Source organism: Mustelus asterias, chromosome 6 (assembly GCF_964213995.1).
Source record: "Mustelus asterias chromosome 6, sMusAst1.hap1.1, whole genome shotgun sequence".
NCBI lineage: Eukaryota > Metazoa > Chordata > Chondrichthyes > Carcharhiniformes > Triakidae > Mustelus > Mustelus asterias.
Window position 1 is genome coordinate 1,019,290 of NC_135806.1, and position 26,612 is coordinate 1,045,901.

The window sequence follows — 26,612 nt, forward strand, 5'->3', positions numbered from 1 at the left end:
CTGGGTTCGATTCCCAGCTTGGGTCACTGTCTGTGTGGAGTCTGCACGTTCTCCCCATGTGGGTGTGGGTTTCCTCCAGGTGCTCCAGTTTCCTCCCACAGTCTGAAAGATGTGCTGGTTAGGTGCATCGGCCATGCTAAATTCTCCCTCTGTGCACCCGAACAGGTGCCAGAGTGTGGTGACTAGGGGATTTTCACAGTAACTTCATTGCAGTGTTAATGTAAGCCTATTTGTGACATTAATAAGTTTAAAGTTCTAACTGCAAGCAACTGTTTGTTCCAATTGGAAGCTGGACTTGACAAGCAGAATATCCCTTTTCTGGTAATTGCTCTGTGAAATAGCTAGCACAGACTTGGTATGATGAATGGCCTCCCCCGTGCTGGATTATATCATGATTCAATCAGGATACCAACCAAACAAGTTGCAGAAACAACCCAGGGTGTATTTATCAACATAACTAAACCCACTGCTCATGGAAGGTGTAAAAGGAGAATTGGGGGAGGGCGGGCGGGGGGGGGGGGTTAGGTGTAGCTGAAGTTGAAGGGATTGGCACCCGCTGCCTATTCCCCAGGTGTATGCTGTTAACCCCACCCACCCCATCAGCCTCCCACTGTGGAGCCAGGTTCCTCCACAAGCCAGCATCCCTGAAGATGCAGAATGAGAAACATTCCATTAAACTTGGCAGGCAGGATTAAGGAGAATCCTAAGGCATTCTATTCATACGTTAGGAACAAAAGAGCTGTCAGGGAGAAAATCGGACCTCTCAGGGACAAAGGAGGGGAATTATGCTTAGAACCCAAGGGAATAGGGGAGATCCTAAATGAATACTTTGCATCGGTATTCACGAAGGAGAGGGGCGTGTTAACCGGGAGTGTCTCGGAGGGAGGTGTTGACCCGTTAGAGAAAATCTCCATTACAAGAGAGGAAGTGTTAGGTTTTTTAGGGAACATTAAAACTGACAAAGCCCCAGGGCCTGATGGCATATATCCTCGACTGCTCAGGGAGACGAGAGATGAAATTGCTGGGCCTCTGACGGAGATCTTTGTCGCTTCTTTGGACACGGGTGAGGTCCCTGAGGATTGGAGGATAGCGAATGTGGTCCCGTTGTTTAAGAAGGGTAGCAGGGATAACCCAGGAAATTATAGGCCGGTGAGCTTGACGTCCGTGGTAGGGAAGTTGTTGGAGAGGATTCTTAGAGACAGGATGTATGTGCATTTAGAATGGAACAATCTCATTAGTGACAGACAGCATGGTTTTGTAAGAGGGAGGTCGTGCCTTACAAATTTGGTGGAGTTTTTTGAGGAAGTGACAAAAACGGTTGATGAAGGAAGGGCCGTGGATGTCGTCTATATGAATTTCAGTAAGGCATTTGACAAAGTCCCACATGGCAGGTTGCTTAAGAAGGTTAAGGCTCATGGGATACAAGGAGAAGTGGCTAGATGGGTGGAGAACTGGCTTGGCCATAGGAGTCATGATGTGGAGATGCCGGCGTTGGACTGGGGTAAACACAGTAAGAAGTTTACAACACCAGGTTAAAGTCCAACAGGTTTATTTGGTAGCAAAAGCCACACAAGCTTTCGAGGCTCTGAGCCCCTTCTTCAGGTGAGTGGGAATTCTGTTCACAAACAGAACTTAAAGTTCTGTTTGTGAACAGAATTCCCACTCACCTGAAGAAGGGGCTCAGAGCCTCGAAAGCTTGTGTGGCTTTTGCTACCAAATAAACCTGTTGGACTTTAACCTGGTGTTGTTAAACTTCTTACTGTGTTGGCCATAGGAGACAGAGGGCAGTGGTCGAAGGGTCTTTTTCCGGCTGGAGGTCTGTGACCAGTGGTGTTCCGCAGGGCTCTGTGTTGGGACCTCTGCTATTTGTGATATATATAAATGATTTGGAAGAAGGTGTAACTGGTGTAATCAGCAAGTTTGCGGATGACACGAAGATGGCTGGACTTGCGGATAGCGAAGAGCAGTGTCGGGCAATACAGCAGGATATAGATAGGCTGGAAAATTGGGCGGAGAGGTGGCAGATGGAGTTTAATCCGGATAAATGCGAAGTGATGCATTTTGGAAGAAATAATGTCGGGAGGAGTTATACAATAAATGGCAGAGTCATCAGGAGTATAGAAACACAGAGGGACCTAGGTGTGCAAGTCCACAAATCCTTGAAGGTGGCAACACAGGTGGAGAAGGTGGTGAAGAAGGCATATGGTATGCTTGCCTTTATAGGACGGGGTATAGAGTATAAAAGCTGGAGTCTGATGATGCAGCTGTATAGAACGCTGGTTAGGCCACATTTGGAGTACTGCGTCCAGTTCTGGTCGCCGCACTACCAGAAGGACGTGGAGGCGTTAGAGAGAGTGCAGAGAAGGTTTACCAGGATATTGCCTGGTATGGAGGGTCTTAGCTATGAGGAGAGATTGGGTAGACTGGGGTTGTTCTCCTTGGAAAGACGGAGAATGAGGGGAGATCTAATAGAGGTGTACAAGATTATGAAGGGTATAGATAGGGTGAACAGTGGGAAGCTTTTTCCCAGGTCGGAGGTGACGATCACGAAAGGTCACGGGCTCAAGGTGAGAGGGGCGAAGTATAACTCAGATATCAGAGGGACGTTTTTTTACACAGAGGGTGGTGGGGGCCTGGAATGCGCTGCCAAGTAGGGTGGTGGAGGCAGGCACGCTGACATCGTTTAAGACTTACCTGGATAGTCACATGAGCAGCCTGGGAATGGAGGGATACAAACGATTGGTCTAGTTGGACCAAGGAGCGGCACAGGCTTGGAGGGCCGAAGGGCCTGTTTCCTGTGCTGTACTGTTCTTTGTTCTAAACTGCTGCAGTTCCCCAAACAAACACACTTAACCAAAGCAATAGGAAAAGAGTTAAAAGCTGTCCCTTTGGGGCAATCATCACTCATGTTGCTCAGGTAAGAATGTCGATAAAGTTTGTTTACATTAAATAATGCTGAATCGAGGACTGTGACCCTGAACTGCAGATGCTGCAGGTGTAACTGGAAAGACCAGAGCTCAAACACAGGGCAAACAGCTGCTTCATCTCAGCACGCCAAGGGCAAACCTGACAAGTCTTCAATTTCACTGCTGACTATAGGAAAAATAAACAACAAATGAAGCCAAAAATGCTGGAAAAGCTCATGTCTGAGAGAATAGAGTCAGGATGTCCCTTCATCAGAGCTGAAGACAGTAGAATATAGGACAAGATTTACACTGATAGCGTGAGTGGAGGGGGAATTGACAAAGCTGTCATAGATAAAAAGGCAAAGGGAACGTAAATGGTGGTGATCATGGCTAAGAAGGGTGCTAATAGCGGCCATTAACAGATCAGAGTGTGTAACTGGCAGGACAAAGGTAAACACAGTAAGAAGTTTAACAACACCAGGTTAAAGTCCAACAGGTTTATTTGGTAGCAAAAGCCACACAAGCTTTCGGAGCTCTAAGCCCCTTCTTCAGGTGAGTGGGAATTCTGTTCACAAACAGAGCTTATAAAGACTCAGACTCAATTTACATGAATAATGGTTGGAATGCAAATACTTACAACTAATCAAGTCTTTAAGAAACAAAACAATGTGAGTGGAGAGAGCATCAAGACAGGCTAAAAAGATGTGTATTGTCTCCAGACAAGACAGCCAGTGAAACTCTGCAGGTCCACGCAACTGTGGGAGTTACAAATAGTGTGACATGAACCCAATATCCAAATTGTCCTCACATATTGGGTTCATGTCACACTATTTGTAACTCCCACAGTTGCGTGGACCTGCAGAGTTTCACTGGCTGTCTTGTCTGGAGACAATACACATCTTTTTAGCCTGTCTTGATGCTCTCTCCACTCTCATTATTTTGTTTCTTAAAGACTTGATTAGTTGTAAGTATTTGCATTCCAACCATTATTCATGTAAATTGAGTGTGTGTCTTTATAAGCTCTGTTTGTGAACAGAATTCCCACTCACCTGAAGAAGGGGCTTAGAGCTCCGAAAGCTTGTGTGGCTTTTGCTACCAAATAAACCTGTTGGACTTTAACCTGGTGTTGTTAAACTTCTTACTGTGTTTACCCCAGTCCAATGCCGGCATCTCCACATCAGGACAAAGGTAAGCAGAGTGTCAAAGAGCAACTCGAGACAGGTACCAGATGGCCCTAGGGTGGTGTGGGTGGGGGGAGGGAAGGGAATACAGGAGTGGGGGGGGAAAGATGGAAAGCGAGATTTTTTAAAAGGTGGTAAAATGAAATGATGGGAGAAATGATGGGTGGCACGGTGGCACAGTGGTTAGTTCTGCTGCCTCACAGCGCCAGGGACCAGGTTCAATTCTAACCTCGGTCAGTGTGTGTGCGGAGTTTGCACATTCTCCCCGTGTCTGCGTGGGTTTCCTCCAGGTGCTCCGGTTTCCTCCCACAGTCCAAAGATGTGTGGGTTAGGTTGATTGGCCATGCTAAATTGCCCCTTAGTGTCAGGGGATTAGCAGAGTTAATGTGTGGGGTTATGAGAATAGAGCCTGGATGAGATTGTGGTCAGTACAGACTCGATGGGCCAAATGGTCTCCTTCTGTAATGTAGGAATGCTAAGATGATCAAATGAAATGAAATTCAATGAAATAAAATAAATGGTAATGGGGTGAAGATGGGGTAAAATGTGAGGACAAGGGGGACCCTCTTCTGGTTCTGTGAGGGAGGGGACGAGAGCAGTGGCGCGGGAGATGGGTCGGACAGTGCGGCAGTGTCGAGAGCCCTATCAATCACAGTGGGTGGGAAACCACAATTCAGGGAAACACATCAGCAGCAACAATTTGAAAAGTGGCACCATCAAAACAGATGTGGTGGAGGCAAAGGAACTGAGAGAATGGGATGGAGTCCTTACAGGATGTGGGGTGTGAAGAGCTGTAGTCAAGGTAGCTGTGGGAGTCGGTGGGATTGTAATGGACACTGGTGGACAGTTTATCACCAGAAATGGAGACAGAGAGCTCAAAGAAGGGAAGAGAACGGTCAGAGATGGAGCATGTGAAGGTGAATGGGAGGGGGGGGGGGGAGGGGGGAGGAGAAGGGGGTGGAAATTGGAAGCTAAATTTTTCTAGCTCAGACAAGAGCATGAAGCAGCACCAAAATAGTCAATGTATAGGTAAAAGAGTTGCGAGAGGGCCGGAGTAGGACTGGAACAAGGAATGTTCTAATACCCCATAAAGAGACAGCGTATAACTACATACCATGTGGATACCCATAGCCACACCTTTTATTTTATACCATCTCCAACGAGAGAGAATCTATTCATCACTCCTTACATTCACTGAAACCCCCACTATCAACAAACACCGTGGCTACAGGAGCAGGTCAGAGGCTGGGAATTCTGGAGTAACTCACCTCCTAACTCTCCAAAGCCTGTCCACAATTTAAAAGTTAGAGTGTGATGGAAAGAGTGAAAAGTTAGAGTGAGAGGGCATGGGATCTAAGGGGCTGCTGCCCTGTGGATCCAGAACTGGCTTGCCCAAAGAAGGCAAAGAGTGGGTACATATGGGTCTTTTTCTAAATGGAGGTCGGTCACCAGTGGTGTGCCCCAGGGATCTGTTCTGGGACCCCTGCTGTTTGTCATTTTCATAAATGACCTGGATGAGGAAGTGGAGGGATGGGTTGGTAGGTTTGCCGACGACACGAAGGTTGGTGAGGTTGTGGATGGTCTGGAGGGATGTCAGAAGTTACAGAGGGACATAGATAGGATGCAAGACTGGGCAAAGAAGTGGCAGATGGACTTCAACCCAGATAAATGCGGCGTGGTCCATTTTGGTAGGTCAAATGGGATGAAGGAGCACAATATAAAGGGAAAGACTCTTAGTACTGTAGAGGATCAGAAGGACCTTGGGGTCCGGGTCCATAGGACTCTAAAATCGGCCCTGCAGGTGGAGGAGGTGGTTAAGAAGGCGTATGGTGTGCTGGCCTTTATCAATCGAGGGATTGAGTTTCGGAGTCCGGGGATAATGATGCAGCTATATAAGACCCTTGTCAGACCCCACTTGAAGTACTGTGCTCAGTTCTGGTCGCCTCACTATGGGAAGGATGTGGAAAAGATTGAAAGGGTGCAGAGGAGATTTACAAGGATGTTGCCTGGATTGAGTGACATGCCTTATGAGGATAGGCTGAGGGAGCTCGGTCTTTTCTCTTTGGAGAGACGAAGGATGAGAGGAGACCTAATAGAGGTGTATAAGATGTTGAGAGACATAGATCGGGTGGACTCTCAGAGGTTTTTTCCCAGGATGGAAATGGCTGCTACGAGAGGACACAGGTTTAAGGTGCTGGGGGGTAGGTACAGGGGAGATGTTAGGGGGAAGTTTTTCACACACAGGGTGGTGGGCGAGTGGAATCGGCTGCTGTCAGTGGTGGTGGAGGCGAACTCAATAGGGTCTTTTAAGAGACTCCTGGATGAGTACATGGAGCTTAATAGGATGGAGGATTATAGGTAGGTCTAGAAGGTAGGGATGTGTTCGGCACAACTTGTGGGCCGAAGGGCCTGTCTGTGCTGTAGTTTTTCTATGTTTCTATGAATAGCCCCAGCAGTCTGGATGAGTGCAGTTCCAACAACACTGAAATAGCTCAACATCATTCAGGACAAAGCTGTCCACTTTGCCCACACCCTATTCACCACCTCAGACAGTCAATCCCTTCACCACCGATGCACAGTGTGTACCATCTACAAGATGTGTTACAGCAAATCACCAAGGTTCCTTTGACAACACCTTCCAAATCCACAACCTCCACCAACTAAAAGAACAAGGGATGTAAACATGTGGGAAGACCGCCACCTGCAAGTTCCCCTCCAAGCCACTCACCATCCTGACTTGAGAATATATCACTGTTCCTTCGTCACTGCTGGGTCAAAATCCTGGAACTCCCTCTCCAACAGCCCGGTGGGTGCACCTGCACCATGTGGACTGCAGCAGTTCATAATGATGGCTCAACACCACCTACTCAAGGGCAGTTCAGGATGTGAAACAAATGCTGCATAACCAGTGATGACAGTAAGAAGTCTCACAACACCAGGTTAAAGTCCAACAGGTTTATTTGGTAGCAAAAGCCACTAGCTTTCGGAGCGCTTGCTGCTCCTTCGTCAGGTGAGTGGGAGTTCTGTTCACAAACGGCATATAAAGACACAAACTCAATTTACAAAATAATGGTTGGAATGCAAGTCTTTACAGGTAATCAAGTCTTAAAGGTACAGACAATGTGAGTGGAGAGAGGGTTAAGCACAGGTTAAAGAGGTGTGTATTGTCTCCAGACAGGACAGTTAGTGAGAATTTGCAAGCCCAGGCAAATCGTGGGGGTTACAGATAGTGTGACATGAACCCAAGATCCCGGTTGAGGCCGTCCTCATGTGTGTGGAACTTGGCTATCAGTTTCTGCTCAGTGATTCTGCGTTATCGTGTGTCGTGAAGGCCGCCTTGGAGAACACTTGCCCGAAGATCAGAGACCGAATGCCCGTGACCACTGAAGTGTTCCCCAACAGGAAGAGAACACTCTTGCCTGGTGATTGTCGAGCGGTGTTCATTCATCCGTTGTTGTAGCGTCTGCATGGTCTCCCCAATGTACCATGCCTCGGGACATGCAGACGCTACAACAACGGATGAATGAACATCGCTATGGAAAACTAACAGATGGGTTTTGATGACTTCTCCAAGTCCTGATAGTCAGTTTGAAAGCAGCTTCAGCAGAGTCCAGGGTACACAACACTCACTCAAACTCTCATCCGGTGATGATGACGAGTGGCAACAAAGGTAAATGGAGAAACACTATTCTGGACAAATCAGGGCACATAGTTGGACAACTCATTGTGATTTAAGATTAAACTCCATGGTCAGGATTTTATGTTTGCAAATTGGGACCTGTACACAAGGACAGCCTGACGTGATGACATTGGATCGTGACCCAGACGTCAACATGATGGTGCCCCATAATACAGGTGGGTGCCAAACTTGACAGGCCACCAACGGGCAATTGAGATTATTAACACCAACTAATCTGGATATTCTACTACCCACATCATAATGCGGCTGGCATGAGCAAAGTGGCTGAAAGTGTGCTGTCTGCTTTATCCTCATCTAAAACTAAAAAGAGGGCAGGAAGGTGCGATGATCAGACGCTCTTGATATATTTTATGGTTCTGTAGAATGTTTTAAGGCTCTGTTTTATTTCTACTGGCAGTTGGTATGTCTGGCAGGAATGCAGCTCAGGATAATAACTCATTTTAGCCATGAACTCTAACAGGACTAGACAGGGTAGGTGCAGGGAGGATGTTCCCGATGGTGGGGGAGTCCAGAACTAGGGGTCCCAGTCTGAAGATTCAGGGGTAGACCATTTAGGACGGAGATGAGGAGACATTTCTTCACCCAATGAGTGAGCCTGTGGAATTCATTACCACAGGAAGTTGTTGATGCCAAAACATTGAATGTATTCAAGAGGCGGCTGGATATAGCACTTGGGGCGAATGGGATCAAAGGTTATGGGGAGAAAGCAGGATTAGGCTATTGAGTTGGATGTCCTAGAATCCCTACAGTGCAGAAGGAGGCTATTCGAGTCTGCACCAACCACAGTCCCACACAGCCCCTATCCTGCTTGCAGTCCCATGTATTTACCCCGCTAGTCCTGCCCCCGACACTAAGTGGCAATTTAGGATGGCCAATCAACCTAACCCACACATCTTTGGACTGTGGGAGGAAACTGGAGCACCCGGAGAAAACCCACACAGACACAGGGAGAGCATGCAGGCTCCACACAGACAGTGACCCAAGAACATAAGAACTAGGAGCAGGAGTAGGCCATCTGGCCGCTCGAGCCTGCTCTGTCATTCAATAAGATCATGGCTGATCTTTTTGTGGACTCAGCTCCACTTACCCGTCCACTCATCATAACCCTTAATTCCTTTACTGTTCAAATATTTATCTATCCTTGCCTTAAAAACATTCAACGAGGTAGCCTCAACTGCTTCACTGGGCAGGGAATTCCACAGATTCCCAATCCTTTCTGTGAAGAAGTTCCTCCTCAACTCAGTCCTTAATCTGCTTCCCCTTATTTTGAGGCTATGCCCCCTAGTTTTAGTTTCACCCGCCAGTGGAAACAACTTCCCTGCTTCTATCTTCTCTATTCCCTTCATAATCTTATGTTTCTATAAGATCTCCCCTCATTCTTCTGAATTCCAATGGGTATAGCCCCATTCTACTCAGTCTCTCCTCATAAGCCAACCCTCTCAACTCCGGAATCAACCTAGTGAATTTCCTCTGCACCCCCTTCAGTGCCAGTATATCCTTTCTCAAGTAAGGAGACCAAAACTGTACACAGTACTCCAGGTGTAGCCTCACCAGTACCTTATACAGCTGCAACATAACCTCCCTGTTTTAAAATCCATCCCTCTAGCAATGAAGGACAAAATTCCATTTGCCTTCTTACCTGCTGCACCTGCAAACCAACTCCTTGCAATTCTTGCACAAGGACACCCAGGTCCCTCTGTACAGCAGCATGCTGCAATTTTTTACCATTTAAATAATAGTCCATTTTTCTGTTATTCCTACCAAAATGGATGACCTCACATTTATCAACATTGTACTCCATCTGCCAGACACTTGGACTATCTATAATCCCTTTGCAGACTTTCAGCATCCTCTGCACACTTTGCTCTGCCGCCCATCTTAGTGTCATCTGCAAATTTTGACACACTACACTTGGTCCCCAACTCCAAATCATCTACGTAAATCATAAACAATTGCGGTCCCAACACTGATCCCTGAGGCACACCACTAGTCACTGATCGCCAACCAGAAAAACACGCATTTACCCCCACTCTTTGCTTTCTGTTAGTTAACCAATCCTCTATCCATGCTGATACATTACCCGTAACACCGCGCACCTTTATCTTATGTAGCAGTCTTTGGTGCGGCATCTTGTCAAATGCCTTCTGGAAATCCAGATACAACACATCCACAGGTTCCCCATTGTCCACTGTACATGTAATGTTCTCAAAGAATTCCACCAAATTAGTCAAACATGACCTTCCCTTCATGAACCCATGCTGCATCTTACCAATGGGACAATTTATATCCAGATGTCTCGCTATTTCTTCCTGGATGATAGATTCAAGCATTTTCCCGACGACAGAAGTTACCTGCCTTTTGTCTACTTCCTTTTTTAAAAAGTGGCGTCACATTTGCTGTTTTCCAAGCTGCGGGAACCACCCCAGAGTCCAGCAAATTTTGGTAAATAACCACTAGTGCATTTGTTATTTCTTCCCACCATCTCTTTTAGAACCCTGGGATGCATTCCATCAGGACCAGGAGACTTGTCTACCTTTAGCCTCTAACTTGCCCACACTATATCTTTCATGATAATGATAGTTTCTAGGTTCTCACCTGCTATAGCCTTCCTGTCATCAATTTTTGGCATGTTATTTGTGTCTTCCACTGTGAAGACCGACATAAAATACCTGTTCAATGCCTAAGCCATTTTCTCATTTCCAGTTATTACATCCCCCTTCTCATCCTCTAAAGGACCAATGTTTACTTTAGCCACTCTTTTTCAGTTTATATATTTGTAGAAACTTTTACTATCTGTTTTTATATTTTGCGCTGGTTTACTCTCATAATCCAACTTACTTTTCTTTATAGCTTTTTTCGTGGCTTTTTGCTGACCTTTAAAGATTTCCCAATCCTCTAGGTTCCCACTATAGTGTTCAATTCTGGTCACCACACTACCAGAAGGATGTGGAGGCTTTGGAGAGGGTACAGAAAAGATTTACCAGGATGTTGCCTGGTATGGAGGGCATTAGCTATGAGGAGAGATTGGGTAAACTGGGGTTGTTCTCCCTGGAAAGACGGAGAATGAGGGGAGATCTAATAGAGGTGTACAAGATTATGAAGGGGATGGATAGGGTGAATGGTGGGAAGCTTTTTCCCAGATCTGAAGTGACGATCAAGAGTGGTCACGGGCTCAAGGTGAGAGGGGCGAAGTATAACTCAGATATTAGAGCGATGTTTTTTTTTACACAGAGGGTGGTGGGGGCCTAGAATGCGCTGCCAAGTAGGGTGGTGGAGGCAGGCACGCTGACATCGTTTAAGACTTACCTGGATAGTCACATGAGCAGCCTGGGAATGGAGGGATACAAACGATTGGTCTAGTTGGACCAAGGAGCGGCACAGGCTTGGAGGGCCGAAGGGCCTGTTTCCTGTGCTGTACTGTTCTTTGTTCTTTGGCTGAACGGCCCCCTCATGCTCCTATCTATAAAAAATGTGTGCACAACTTGAAGCAATGCATGTCAGTAATGGCCATAACAGTACCAACAACAAGACAGCAAGCCTGTATGAGGGAACTGAAATTGTATTCTGCAAATCTGGCAGTGAGAATTAATACAAAGTGTGAATCATCACATGTGGAATTAAGTGTCATATTGTCAAGAGAATGAGTGCCAAAATATTCATAAACTGACACTTGTGAAGCGTTCCAAAATAACTGCAGAGTGAATATGTCGCCTTAACTCTGTCCTGACACTGCCAGGGTGCTCACAGATGTCAAACTTAATTCTTTAAAAGAGTAAAGAAAATGCTGAATGTAACATGGATGAGATGTAGTGAGGACTTGTGGTAGGAGCATCAGAAATAGGAGCCAGGATAGACCATATGGTCCCTTGAGCCTGGCCCAACATTCAATGTGGCCATGGCTGATTTTCACACACGTTCCTATCCTCTTCCCACATCTCCTCGAAAATCTGTCTAAACCAAAACTTTGTCTCTCTCAACTTTATATTTAATGATACAGCATCCACAACCCTCTGTGGTCAAGAATTCCAATCTCAGTTTCGCTCAAATTCATGGTGACTCTGGTTACCGGTGAATTCCGCATCACGAAAAACCAACAACAGTACCTCAAATTAATCAAACCGGCTGGGGTCTTGGCACTGATGTGTGTGACATGCATTAACTGACTGTCCCTGAAGTGCATAGGGAAGAGAAACGAGACCAGACAATTCAATCTGATTGACACAACACACTTCCCCTGCCTACAAAGATATCATGGAGAACACAAGAAAGGAGCAGGAGTGGCCAACAGGTCCTTCAAGCCTGCCCCGCCATTTAATATGATCATGGCTAATCTATGCCGGCCTCCGCTCCTTTTCTGTGCCATTTCCCCATAGCCTCTATTCCTCGATCTATCAAATATTTATCCACCTCCACTTTAAATACTTCTAATGATCCAGCCTCCACCACCCTTTGAGGCAGCGAATTCCAGAGGTTCACCACCCTCTGCGAGAAGACATTTCTACACACCTCAGTTTTAAATGACCGGTCTTTTATCTTGTAGCTGTGTCCCCTTGTTCGAGACTCTCCCACAAGTGAAAACATCTCACCACCTACCCTGTCAAACCCCCTCAGGATCTTATATGTTTGAATAAGGTCACCCCTCACTCTTCTAAACTCCAAGGAATACAGACCCAGATAAAACGGGATTAAAGATTGGTACAAATCACACACCCCTCGTCTCTCTAGATAGGACAGCCCTCATCCCAGGCAGAGAAATTTCATCCCTCAACCCCCACCCTGCTGAACTGCGATTCCTAGGCAGATATGACCACATTCTGCCCATCATTAGGCTTAGGGGAAGAATGACCATTTGAAGGAGTAACTGACCTCAGGGAAGAGTAGTAAAATGATGAGGGAAAGGCAGCTTTTTCATCCATGTATAAATGACATAATAAATTTGATGATCAGTACAGCTTTGTAATTTGTCATTTTCTGCCCATCAGCAATTGTTGGAGGAGATACGTCCCAGGAGGATAACTAGACTGATCTAAACATGTGTATAGTTTCAAACACTGGGACAATCGAAGCACCAGAGATAATTTTCACTCCGCAGTGACCTTTCTGATAGAGTCAGGATAAATTTGAGATTGTCCCAATACTCTTCACTGGAGCATTATAAAACACCGAACCACACCAAGAGATACATCAAAGGGTCAGGTTTGAATAAGTGGGGTAGGGAGACAGGGAAATGTAGGGAAAATATTCCAGAGGTTGGCACCTAGGCACAGCCACCAATGATGGAGTGATTATAAATGAAAATGTTCTAGAGAAGTGCCAATATCTTGGAAGGCTCTGGAGTTGGAGGGATTTGAAAACAACTTCAAAACAAGGATAAGAATTTTAGAATCACGACATCATAAGTCAGTGACCACAGGGCTGATTGGGGAAAGGAACTTGAGTAATGACACAGACAGCAGAGTTTAAATTAGAGACTGACTTTGGATAGGGATGTGGGACAAAGACAGGTATATGGAGTTACAGATCAGCCATTATCTTATTGAATGACAGGATAGGTTTGAAGGGCTGAATGGCCTCCTGTTCCTGTCTATGAAGGAGAACTGCCAGTGTTTGCTTTCTGATTATCTGCTAGAATTCTCTCTGGTCAAAACAAGATGATTTGTACAACCTGTGTTGCAATGTGCATGGATGACATCATTAACTGCAATGATTAACATTTCAATGAATTCATATTTGTTGGTGTTTCTCTCTCTCTAACTTCATTTTCTTTATTCTTTGTTGGAACATAGAGCATCACTGGAAAGGCCAGCAGTTTCTGCCTAATTGCTCTTGAACAGAATGCCTCACTCACCCAGTTCAGAGGGTCAGTTAAGAGTCAACCACATTGCTGAGGCTCTGGAGTCACATGTAGGCCAGACCAGGTAAGGACGGCAGATTTCCTTCCCTAAAGGACATTAGTGAACCAGATGGGCGTTAATGATAATTGATAGTTTCACGGTCACGATTACTGAAACTTGCTTTCAATTGCAGAGTTATTAATTGAAGTTGAATTCCACCAGCTGCCATGGTGGGATTCGAACGCATGTCCCTAGGGCTCTAACCCCAGGGACACTGGATTACTAGTCCAGTGACAATACCATTGTGGCACAATCTCTGCAAACTTTTGATGAGGTTCTCAGTGAGGAAGTCATCATTTCAGTCACTCATGTTTCTGTTCATCTATTTTTAATGTTAAAGTCTTATTATTCAAATCAAAGCAGAGTTAAATGTTAGACAAGGTTGGATGTGGATGGTGATTTTTCATCTCAATTCTCTGGCAAAGAGTTGGAGATTACAGATCATTTGATTCTGTTTGCTGACAGTCCTTGCATGGTTTGTGGATTTATTACTCCTGGCGTTTAACTACACTTCTGAATAATTAGAATGCTACAATATTTTATAACAATGATTAGTGTTGCATTGAGCAGTGAAGCAGAATAAATACAATGGAAGATTAAAAGTAAAATACTGCAAATGCTGGAAATCTGAAATAAAAACAGTAAATGCTGGAAAGGTTCAGCAGGTTTGGCAGCCTCTGTGGAGAGAAACAGAGTTAACGTTTCAAAGAACAAAGAACAGTACAGCACAGGAACAGGCCCTTCGGCCCACCAAGTCTGTGCTGACACAGATGCCTCTCTAATCTAATATTTTCTTGCCGCTACGTGGTCCATATCCCTCTATTCACTGCCTATTCATGTATCTATCCAGATGCCTCTTGAACGTTGTTATAGAATCTGCTTCCACCACCTCCTCTGGCAGTGCATTCCAGGCATTCACCACCCTGTGTGTGGAAAACTTGCCCCTTACATCTCTTTTAAACTTTCCCCCTCTCACTTTCAACCTATGCCCCTGAGTAATTGACCCTTCGACCCTGGGAAAAAGGCTGACTATCCACTCTATCCAAGCCTGACATAATCTTGCAAACCTCTATCAGCTCCCCTCCCCCCCCCCACCCCCGACGCTCCAATGCAAACAGTCCAAGTTTGTTCAACCTTTCGTCATAGTCCATATCCTCCAAACCAGGCAACATCCTAGTAAATCTCTTCTGCACCCTTTTCAATGCATCAACATCCTTCCAGTTTTGTGACGGTCAGAATTGTACACAATACTCCAAATGCGGCCTAACCAAAGTCTTATATAGCTGCAACATGATTTTCCAATTCCTATACTCAAAGCCCTGACCAAAGAAGGCCAGCATGCCATACGCCTTCTTGACCACCTTGTCCACTTGAGTTGCCACCTTCAGGGAACTGTGGATCTGCACGCCTAGATCCCTCTGTATGCTAATATTTCTAAGGGCTCTACCATTTACTGTATACTTTCCTTCTGCAGTAGACCTTCCAAATCACATCTCCTCACATTTGTCCGAGTTAAACTCCATCTGCCATCTTTTGGCCCAGATCTCCAGCCGATTTATATCCTGCTGTATCTTCTGACAATCCTCCTCACTATCTGCTTCTCCCCCAATTTGCTAATCAGACCACCTACATTTTCCTCCAAATCATGGGGCGGCACGGTAGCACAGTGGTTAGCACTGCTGCTTTACAACTCCAGGGTCCCGGGTTCGATCCCAGCTTGGGTCACTGTCTGTGTGGAGTTTGCACATTCTCCTCGTGTCTGCGTGGGTTTCCTCTGGGTGCTCCGGTTTCCTCCCACAGTCCAAATATGTGCGGGTTAGTTTGATTGGCCAGGTTAAAAATTGCCCCTTAGAGTCCTGAGATGCGTAGGTTGGAGGGATTAGCGGGTAAATATGTGGGGTGGGATTGTGGTCGGTGCAGACTAGATGGGCCAAATGGCCTCTTTCTGCACTGTAGGGTTTCTATGATTTTTATATATTACAAACAACAGAGGTCCCAGCACTGATCCTTGTGGAACGCCGCTTGTCACAGACCTCCAGTTAGAAAAATACCGTTCCACTGCTACTCTCTGCTTTCTGTGCCCAAGCCAGTTTTGTATCCATCTTACCAGCTCACCTCGGATCCCATATGACTTCACCTTCTGTATCAGTCTGCCATGAGGAAACTTATCGAAGGCTTTATTAAAGTCCATGTATTCAACATCCACTGCCCTACCCAATGTTTCTTGTCACTTCCTCAAAAGAACTCAATCAAGTTTGTGAGACACGACCTCCCCTTCACAAAACCATGCTGCCAATCACTAATATGCCTATTCTCTTCCAGATATGAGTACACCCTGTCCCTAAGAATTTTCTCCAATAATTTCCCCATCACTGATGTAAGGCTCACAGACCTGTAATTTCTCAGATTGTCTCTTCTGCCCTTCTTAAACAGAGGAGCAATGTTAGCTCCTCTCCAATCCTCTGGTAACCTCCCCCCCCCCCCCCCCCCACACACACACACACACAGCTTCTCTGCCGGTTGGCCATTCACACCCTTTATTTTCTCTGTGGACAGACATTAGCAGCCTTTTCCCCTGGTTTCTGTGGCTATGACTCATCTTTCATTCCCTCCCCTGCTGTGTAAATATCTCCCACTTTCTATGCATTTTAGCTTTGACAAAGGGTCATCTGGACTCGAAATGTCAGCTCTTTTCTCTCCTTACAGATTGCTGCCAGACCTGCTGAGATTTTCCAGTGTTTCTCTTTTGGTCTCTGGTACCTTACCTGTGGCTCAAGAGGATGCAAAGGTTTTGGCCAAGGCCTCAGTAATTTCTTCCCTTGCCCCTCTCAGTATTCTGGGATAGACCCTAAGTGGCCCTGAGGCCTTGTCCACCTTAATGTCCTCCAATACCTCCTCCCTTTTTATCTCAATATGTCCTAGAATGTCAACATCCTCCTTTCTACACTCACCATCAACCACATCCTTCTCCTTTGTGAATACTGATACAAAGTACTTGTTAAGGACCTCACCCACCTCATCTGGCTTCACACACACATTCCCTCCACTGTCCTCGAGTGGACCTACCCTCTTCCTCCTTATATACGCATAAAATGCCTTGGGATTCTCCTTAACCCTGCCAAGGACAATCCATGCCCCTTTTTGACCCCCTAAGTTCCTGTTTAAGGCTCTTTCCTGCGATTTTTGTGCTCCTCAAGAGCCTTATCCGTTTTCAATTTCCTGAAATGTACGTATGCCTCCTTTTTTTTCACTAAGCTCACAATCTCTCGTCATCCAGAGTTCCTGAATCTTGCCATCTTTATCCTTCATTTTTACAGGAACACACTTGTCCTGAATTGTTAACAACTGACTGTTTTTTATTTCAAAAATAAAAATATACATAAAAAAAACCTCTCAAATAAACCATTGCAAAACAACATATCCAATAATTACAAACAGTGCAAAAGAAAGTCATTTTTACAATACTATACGATGCTTATTTACACGACATTACATGTATTACATTTCAAAACTTAAAACTATATACATACATCAGAGTTTACTGTGTGCCGTTATTTTTCAGATTGGCACACAGTTACGCAGGCCGAGGGTGTTCTGTAGTTACTGGGCCCTCGCTCTGCCTCGGTTGAGACGCTTTACACGGTGGCCTTTCCCCATTGTGCCTTGGCGGCGGCTGCCCCAAGCTTGAGCGCGTCCCTGAGCACGTAGTCCTGGACCTTGGAATGTGCCAGTCTGCAACACTCGGTCGAGGACAATTCTTTCAGCTGGAAGATCAGCAAGTTTCGGGCGGACCAAAGCGCGTCCTTCACCGAGTTGATGATCCTCCAGCAGCAGTTGATATTTGTCTCGGTGTGCGTCCCCGGAAACAGCCCGTAGAGCACAGAGTCCTGCGTCACCGAGCTGCCCGGGACGAACCGCGACAAATACCACTGCATCTCACTCCAGACCTTCTTTGCAAAGGCACATTCCACAAGGAGGTGTGCGACCGTCTCATCAGCCCCGCAGCCGCTTCGAGGGCAGCGTGCGGTGAGGTTGAGACCTCGGGCGTGCATAAAGGATCTGACAGGGAGTGCCCTTCTCACCACCAGCCAAGCCACTGTTTTTTTTTGTATTTTTATTCCAATTCAATCCAATCAAGTCCAATTCAGAGTCTCAACAAGTTGAGACATTCCCGATCCAAGCTGACAAGACAGGGCTCTCACCTCCTGTCTTGGGCTTGATCTACATAATCCAAGCTGATTGGAGTAGGCATAGCTCCTCCTCCAAGGCTTGATCTCATTTGCATCTTAGCCAAAAGGCCGAGATGCCGCTTTTAAAAATTGCTTCAAATGAAGCTAAAATGTAACCTAATGACTTCAACCAAGCTCAAGATTGTCGATACTACATTTGATCTTAGCCAAACTTTTTTTTATTTCAAAAATATACTTTATTCATAAAAAACTCTCAAATAAAACATTGCAAAACGACAGATCCAAAAGTTACAAACAGTGCAAAAAAAATCATTTTTACAGTACAATACAGTGCTTATTTACAAAACATTACATTTCGTTACATTTCATTTCTTAAAACTATATACATACATCATCAGAGTTTACTGTGTGCCGTTATTTTTCAGGTTGGCACACAGTTACGCAGGCCGAGGGTGTTCTGTAGTTACTGGGCCCTCGCTCTGCCTCGGTTGAGACGCTTTACACGGTGGCCTTTCCCCATTGTGCCTTTGTGGCGGCTGCCCCAAGCTTGAGCGCGTCCCTGAGCACGTAGTCCTGGACCTTGGAATGTGCCAGTCTGCAACACTCGGTCGAGGACAATTCTTTCAGCTGGAAGATCAGCAAGTTTCGGGCGGACCAAAGCGCGTCCTTCACCGAGTTGATGCCCTCCAGCAGCAGTTGATATTTGTCTCGGTGTGCGTCCCCGGAAACAGCCCGTTGAGCACAGAGTCCTGCGTCACCGAGCTGCTCGGGACGAACCGCGACAAATACCACTGCATCTCACTCCAGACCTTCTTTGCAAAGGCACATTCCACAAGGAGGTGTGCGACCGTCTCATCACCCCCGCAGCCGCTTCGAGGGCAGCGTGCGGTGAGGTTGAGACCTCGGGCGTGCATAAAGGATCTGACAGGGAGTGCCCTTCTCACCACCAGCCAAGCCAGGTCTTGGTGCTTGTTTGTGAGTTCTGGTGATGAGGCATTCTGCCAGATGACACTGAGAGTCTGCTCAGGGAACCATCCGACAGGATCCACCATCTCCTTTTCTCTCAGGGCCTCAAGGACATTACGTGCTGACCACTGCTTGATAGCCATGTGGTCAAAGGTGTGTTTCCGGAAGAATTTCTCCACGAAGGACAGGTGCTGCGCTACTACTTGGAGCGTTCCGCGGCAATGTGGCCAGACCCATCCTCCGCAACACTTTTTTAATACTTTTCCAATTCAATCAAATCAAGTCCAATTCAGAGTCTCAACAAGTTGAGACATTTCCGATCCAAGCTGACAAGACAGGGCCTCCACTCCTGTCTTGGGCCTGATCTACATGAGCCAAGCTGATTGGAGTAGGTGCAGACTCACCTCCTCCAAGGCTTGATCTCATTGGCATCTTAGCCAAAAGGCCGAGATGCCGCTTTTAAAAATTGCTTCAAATGAAGCTTAAATGTAACCTAATGACCTCAACCAAGTGCAGCCTGTCCATGCTACACTTGATCTTACCCAAAAGGCCGAGAAGCCATCGCCAAACTGTTTTTTATTTATTTTATTTATTTATTTATCAGACTGTTAAAAGGCTCCCACATATCGGATGTGGATTTACCCTCAAACAGCCGCCCCCAGTCTACATTTCCTAGCTCCTGCCTAATACTGTCGTAGTTAGCCTTCCCCCAAAAGCCCGTACAACACTCCTTCAGGAAGAGGATGCCAAGTTTCAGGTATTTTTTGTTTTTATTACAATGAAAGATTAGTTGGTCAAAGAAACATGGCTTGTTGTCAGAAATTATTTTTAAAAATTAACATTCAAATCAATCCTTTGCAAAAATCTAAATAGAGCAAAGAGGTATCAGATTCACACGAGTTCCAAGAGGTGAGGCTGAGTTGTTGGGTGCGAAATTCTGTCTCTTCAAAGAATTTCACATCTTTGAACAGCATTCCTGAAATATAGTCACGCACTCTGTAAAACACTCCATCTCCACCTTATCAACACTTTAAAAGCCTGTCTGGTTTCAGTTAGACTGCAGGGAGCAGAGAATAATGTGGAACCTGAAAACATCAAAACAGCAACAGAGATTTCTTTAACCTGTGCCTAACCCTCTCTCCACTCACACTGTCTGTACCTTTAAGACTTGATTACCTGTAAAGACTCGCATTCCAACCATTATTCTGTAAATTGAGTTTGTGTCTTTATATGCCCTGTTTGTGAACAGAACTCCCACTCACCTGACGAAGGAGCAGTGAGCGCTCCAAAAGCTAGTGGCTTTTGCTACCAAATAAACCTGTTGGACTTTAACCTGGTGTTGTGAGACTTCTTACTGTGTTCCTCCCACAGTCCAGAGATGCATAGGTTAGGTTGGTTAGCCATGGTAAACGTGTGGGGTTACAGGGATAGGGTGTGGGAGAGGGCCCAGATAACATACTCTATCAGACAGTCAGTGCAGACTCGATGGGCAGAATGGCCTCTTCTGCACTGTAGGGATTCTATAACTTCCATAAACTCAATGTAAACATTTAGTAACTTTTTCATGCCGGGTCACACAAAACCCAGAATCATGTTCTATGTAGCCCGTGAATTCCTCTGTTTGCTACCTGGCACGTGCTATTCCAAGACAGCCTCCAGCGCCACATCCTATTGTTGACCACATCATACAAGTCACTAGATAAAAAGCACTGGATCTTCCAAAGGGAAGACTGCTTTTCAGATATTTTTCTTTCTCTGCCCTTGCACGATCTTGCCTCAGTGCTCAATGTTTACAGGTGAGTAACTTGTTTGCAATGTTCATATAAACTGCACCATTACTTTACACATTCTTACTTTGTGATTGCTTAGTCACCTCCATTACCCACACAGATACACACACAGTCCACAGGTGTATAAAGCCATGGACTTGCAGACACATACATTCACACACATGCAGATGCACATAGAGCTGAATTTCCGTTACCAAGATCGATAGGGGAATTTTTGAACTCGGCAGATGCCCCTCAGTTTAAAGGGACCCTGTTAGTTTCCAGGAGATGGGCCAAATCCACCACCCATCGAAGCACACCATGGTTGCCACAGGGGCAAGCAAGCGCAGAGTCAGATTGGTTGGAAGGGCAAGATTAAGAGGTGAGAAGCTTCGAATCCTGATTCTGTAATTGTCTTGTCTGACTGACAGATTTATATGGTCGTGAGAACAGCAGCTTTTCTTCAAAGGAGGTTTCTGAATGGATCGTTTCCCCCCTCCCTCAGCATTTGAACACTTGTAATTGTTATTAACAGCTCATTGGTTCTGTATATAGTTCATACTGAGGGGAGGCAGCAATATTGTCACTGGACTAGCAACCCAGAGACTTGAGTTAATGCTCTGGGGACCCGGGTTTGATTTCCTACAGCTTAAATTCAGTTTATAAATCTGGAACTAAAAAGCTAGTCTTGGTAACGGAGACCTTGAAACTATAGTGAATGAGTTGGCTTTTTACGACAATTACAAACACCTTTTAGGAAAGGAAATCTGCCATCCTTACCCAGTCTGGCTTGCTGTGGGTCAGAGACACATGTAATGTGGTTGACTCTGAAATAGCCCACAAGCCACTCAATTATAACAGATCTCCACAAAGTCTACAAAAAGGAATGAAACTAGATGGATTAACAACTACCACTGGAATTCCCAACCATCTTCAGCTGCTTCACAAATGACCTTCCCTCCGTCATAAGGTCAGAAGTGGGGATGTTCACTGATGACTGCACAATGTTCAGCACCATCTGCAACTCCTCAGATACTGAAGCAGCCCATGTCCAAATGCAGCAAGACCAGCACAATATTCAGGCTGGGGCTGATGAGTGGCAACTAACATTCACACCACACAAGTACCAGGCAATGATCATCTCCAACAAGAGAGAATCTAACCATTTCCCATTGACAAGGACTAGATGGGTGGAGAACTAGCTTAGCCATAGAAGTCATGATGTGGAGATGCCGGCGTTGGACTGGGGTAAGCACAGTAAGAAGTCTCACAACACCAGGTTAAAGTCCAACAGGTTTATTTGGTAGCAAATACCATAAGCTTTCGGAGCAGAGCTCCTTCGTCAGATGGAGTGGATATCTGCTCTCAAACAGTGCACAGACACAGAAATCAAGTTACAGAATACTGATTAGAATGCGAATCTCTAAAGCCAGCCAGGTCTTAAAGGTACAGACAATGTGGGTGGAGGGAGCATTCAACACAGGTTAAAGAGATGTGTATTGTCTCCAGACAGAACAGCTAGTGAGATTCTACAAGCCCAGGATATTGGATTTATGTCACATTATCAGTAACCCCCACAGCTTGCCTCCTGGGCTTGTAGAATCTCACTAGCTGTTCTGTCTGGAGACAATACACATCTCTTTAACCTGTGTTGAATGCTCCCTCCACCCACATTGTCTGCACCTTTAAGACCTGGCTGGCTTTAGAGATTCGCATTCTAATTAGTATTCTGTAACTTGATTTCTGTGTCTGTGCACTGTTTGAGAGCAGATATCCACTCCATCTGACGAAGGAGCAGTGCTCCGAAAGCTTATGGTATTTGCTACCAAATAAACCTGTTGGACTTTAACCTGGTGTTGAGACTTCTTACTTAGCCATAGAAGACAGAGGGTAGCAGTGGAGGGGTCTTTTTCCGGTTGGAGGTCTGTGACTAGTGGTGTTAATGATGTGGAGATGCCGGCGTTGGACTGGGGTGAACACAGTAAGACGTCTCACAACACCAGGTTAAAGTCCAACAGGCTTATTTGGTAGCAAATACCATAAGCTTCCGGAACGCTGCTCCTTCGTCAGATGGAGTGGAACTAGTGGTGTTCCGCAGGGCTCTGTACTGGAACCTCTGCTGTTTGTGATATATATAAATGATTTGGAGGAAGATGTAGCTGGTGTGATCAGTAAGTTTGCGGACGACACGAAGATTGCTGGAGTTGTGGATAGTGATGAACATTGTCAGAGAATACAGCAGGATATAGATAGGCTGGAACATTGGGCGGAGAAATGGCAGATGGAATTTAATCCAGATAAATGCGAAGTGATGCATTTTGGTAGATCTAATGTAAGGGGGAGCTATACAATAAATGGCAGAACCATCAGGAGTATAGACACACAGAGGTACCTGGGTGTACAAGTCCACAGACCCTTAAAGATGGCAGCACAGGTGGAGAGGGTGGTGAAGAAGGCATATGGCATGCTTGCCTTTATTGGACGGGGCATAGAATATAAAAGTTAGCATATGATGTTGCGGCTGTATAGAACGTTGGTTAGGCCACATTTGGAGTACTGCGTCCAGTTCTGGTCGCCACACTACCAGAAGGACGTGGAGGCTTTGGAGAGAGTACAGAGAAGGTTTACCAGGATGTTGCCTGGTATGGAGGGTCTGAGCTACGAGGAGAGATTGGGTAAACTGATGTTCTCCCTGGAAAGACAGAGGATGAGGGGCGACCTAATAGAGGTGTATAAAATTATGAAGGGCATAGATAGGGTGAACGGTGGGAAGCTTTTTCCCAGGTCGGAGGTGATGAACACAAGGGGTCACGGGTTCAAGGTGAGGGGGGCAAGGTTCAACACATGTCAGGGGGACGTATGTTACACAGAAGGTGGTGGGGGCCTGGAATGCACTGCCAAGCAAGGTGATTGAGGCGGACACGCTGGGCTCATTTAAGACTTATCTAGATAGCCACGTGAACAGACTGGGAATAGAGGGATACAAACGAATGGTCTAGTTGGGCACATGAGCGTCGCAGGCTTGGAGGGCCGAAGGGCCTGTTCCTGTGCTGTATTGTTCTTTGTTCCGTTACCATCTCAGAATCTCTCCACTATCAACATCCTGGGGATTGCCATTGAATAGAAACAGAATTGGACTAGCAATATAGATACTGCGGCTACAAGAGTAGGTCAGAGGCTAAGAGTTCTTGGAGAGTAACTCGCCTCCTGACTCTCCAAAGCCTGTTTGCCATCTACAAGGCACAAGTCAGGAGTCTGATGGAACACTCCCCACTTGCCTGCATGGGTGCAGCTCCAATAATACCCAAGAAGCTCCACATCACCAGGGCAAAACAGCCCATTTGATTGGCACCCCATCCACCACCTAAACATTCACTCGCTCCACCTTTGGTGCAGTGGCAGCAATGTGTACCAACTACAAGATTCACTGTAGCAACTCCTCAAGGTTCCTTAGACAGAACCTTCCATAGCCACGACCTCTACCATCTAAACGGACAATGGCAGCAAATACCTGGGAACACCACCGAGACATTCCTCTCCAAAATCACACAACATCCTGACTTGGAAATATATCACTGTTCCGTCACTGTGGCTGGGTCAAAATCCTAGCATTTCCTCCCTAACAGCACTGTGGGTATATCTACATCACATGGACTGCAGTGCTTCAAGACGGCAGCTCACCACCACCTTCTCAAGGGGAATTAAGGATGGGCAATAAATTCTGGTCTAACCAATGATGCCTTTGTCCTGTGAAAAGACTAAAAACTGGGTGCATGGACATGGAGGACATACGGACCATGGAATGGATTTATGGGTCACCCCCAGACTATGGTTCAGGACTCCTCCGAGGGGCATGATGCTATCGACTCCACGATAACTGCAGGTGGGTGTAGCCAGCACCAGAAATGGGATTGGAACCCCAGGAATCGGACCTCGCCATTTTTAACTGGCTCAGGAATCGACTTGGTGAAAACCCCAGCCAGGGACATACACAAATGAGAAGATTTGCACATAACTCAGTGCCCTATCAAATGTCAGAAAGAACGCTAACACCGAGGTGGAGATTGGTCACCTCCGATGATAAATACCAGTTCAGACACATTGTGAATACAACAGTCACAGAATGCCGAGCGTGTGAATGAATCTCAACTTTTCAAAAACAGCCAAGTAAAACTTCAAATCGTGGTTCACAATCTGTGCCCCAACTGGTAAAGAAACACAAACATCTGCATACCAAACATGCCTGAGATTTGTTCAAACAGAAATCATTCTGATCTTTTGTTAATCTAAGACATGAGGTACTGAATACCTGCAGCATAAACAGCAAAGCACCTCAAAAACAGGCACTTTAAATTTATCTTGTTTAATTTTTATTAAACAGGGTAAATCATCTTTTGTAAAACAATTTTTTAAATATGGAGGGACCTATAATATTAATCTGAACCTGATCATCACTCTCCCTCTGAAACACTCAATCCCTCCACCACTGGCACACAGCGGCAGCCATGCGTACTGTCTACAAGATATGCTGCTATAAGAGAGACTTTAAACAAGAAAGGTTGGGGGGAGGGAATCGTGATGAGGTGACTGAGAGCGAGGAGGGTAGCCCGCAAATAGAGAAGGATTGTACACAGTGTAAGAGGGAGAATGGACGGGTGATGGAGAAGGGGAGAGCTCAGACCAAAGGTTTGAGATGTGTCTATTTTAACACCAGGAGTGTAGTGAATAAAGTGGATGAGCTTAGAGTGTGGATCGATGCTTGGATCCACACTCTAAGAAAGAAATAAGAGCCAGAAGGGGTCACGAGAAGGCCTTGGCAGGTAAGATTAAGGAGAACCCTAAGGCGTTCTATAAATATGTGAAGAGTAAAAGGATGAGATGTGAAGGAATAGGACCTATAAAATGTGAAGGTGAGAAAGTCTGTACAGAACCGGAAGAAATAGCAGAGGTGCTTAATGAATATTTTACCTCGGTATTCACGGTGGAAAAAGACCTGGGTGGTTGTACTACAGGATTGAGGTGGACTGAAAAGATTGAGTATGTGGACATTAAGAAAGAGGATGTGTTGTAAATTTTGAATAGCATCAAGATAGATAAGTCGCCGGGACCGGATGGGTTGTACCCCAGGTTACTGTGGGAGGCAAGGGAAGAGATTGCAGAGCCTCTGGCGATGGTCTTTGTGTCATCGATGGCGACGGGAGAGGTTCCGGAGGATTGCGGATGTGGTTCCTATATTCAAGAAAGGGAATAGGGATAGTCCAGGAAATTACCGACCGGTGAGTCTAACCTCAATGGTTGGTAAGTTGATGGAGAAGATCCTGAGGGACAGGATTTATGAACATTTAGAGAAGTTTAGTATGCTCAAAAGTAGTCAGCACAGCTTTGTCAAAGGCAAATCGTGCCTTACGAGCCTGGTGGAGTTCTTTGAAAATGTGACGAAACACATTGACGAAGGAAAAGCGGTAGATGTGGTTTACATGGACTTCAGCAAGGCGTTCGATAAGGTCCCCCATGCAAGACTTCTCGAGAAAGTGAGAGGGCATGGGATCCAAGGGGCTGTTGCCTTGTGGATTCAGAACTGGCTTGCCTGCAGAAGGCAGAGAGTGGTTGTAGATGGGTCTTTTTCTGAATGGAGGTCGGTCACCAGTGGAGTACCCCAGGGATCTGTTCTGGGGCCCTTGCTGTTTGTTATTTTCATAAATGACCTGGATGAGGAAGTGGAGGGATGGGTTGCTAAGTTTGCCGACAACACGAAGGTTGGTGATGTTGTGGATAGTTTGGAGGGATGTCAGAAGCTGCAGCGTGACACAGATAGGATGCAAGACTGGGCGGAGAAGTGGCAGATGGACTTCAACCTGGATAAATGTGTAGTGGTCCATTTTGGCAGGTCAAATGGGATGAAGGAGTATAATATCAAGGGTAAGACTCTTAGCAGTGTAGAGGATCAGAAGGACCTTGGCGTCCGGGTCCACAGGACTCTTAAATCGGCCTCGCAGGCAGAGGAGG

General features: G+C 45.9%; 1 protein-coding gene across 1 annotated transcript in view; it reads right to left on the reverse strand.

Moving 5' to 3' along the window:
• Positions 1–26,612, reverse strand: part of sh3gl2b (SH3 domain containing GRB2 like 2b, endophilin A1) — a 157,262-nt gene that overhangs the window by 123,778 nt on the left and 6,872 nt on the right. The gene's annotated exons all lie outside the window — the stretch shown is intronic.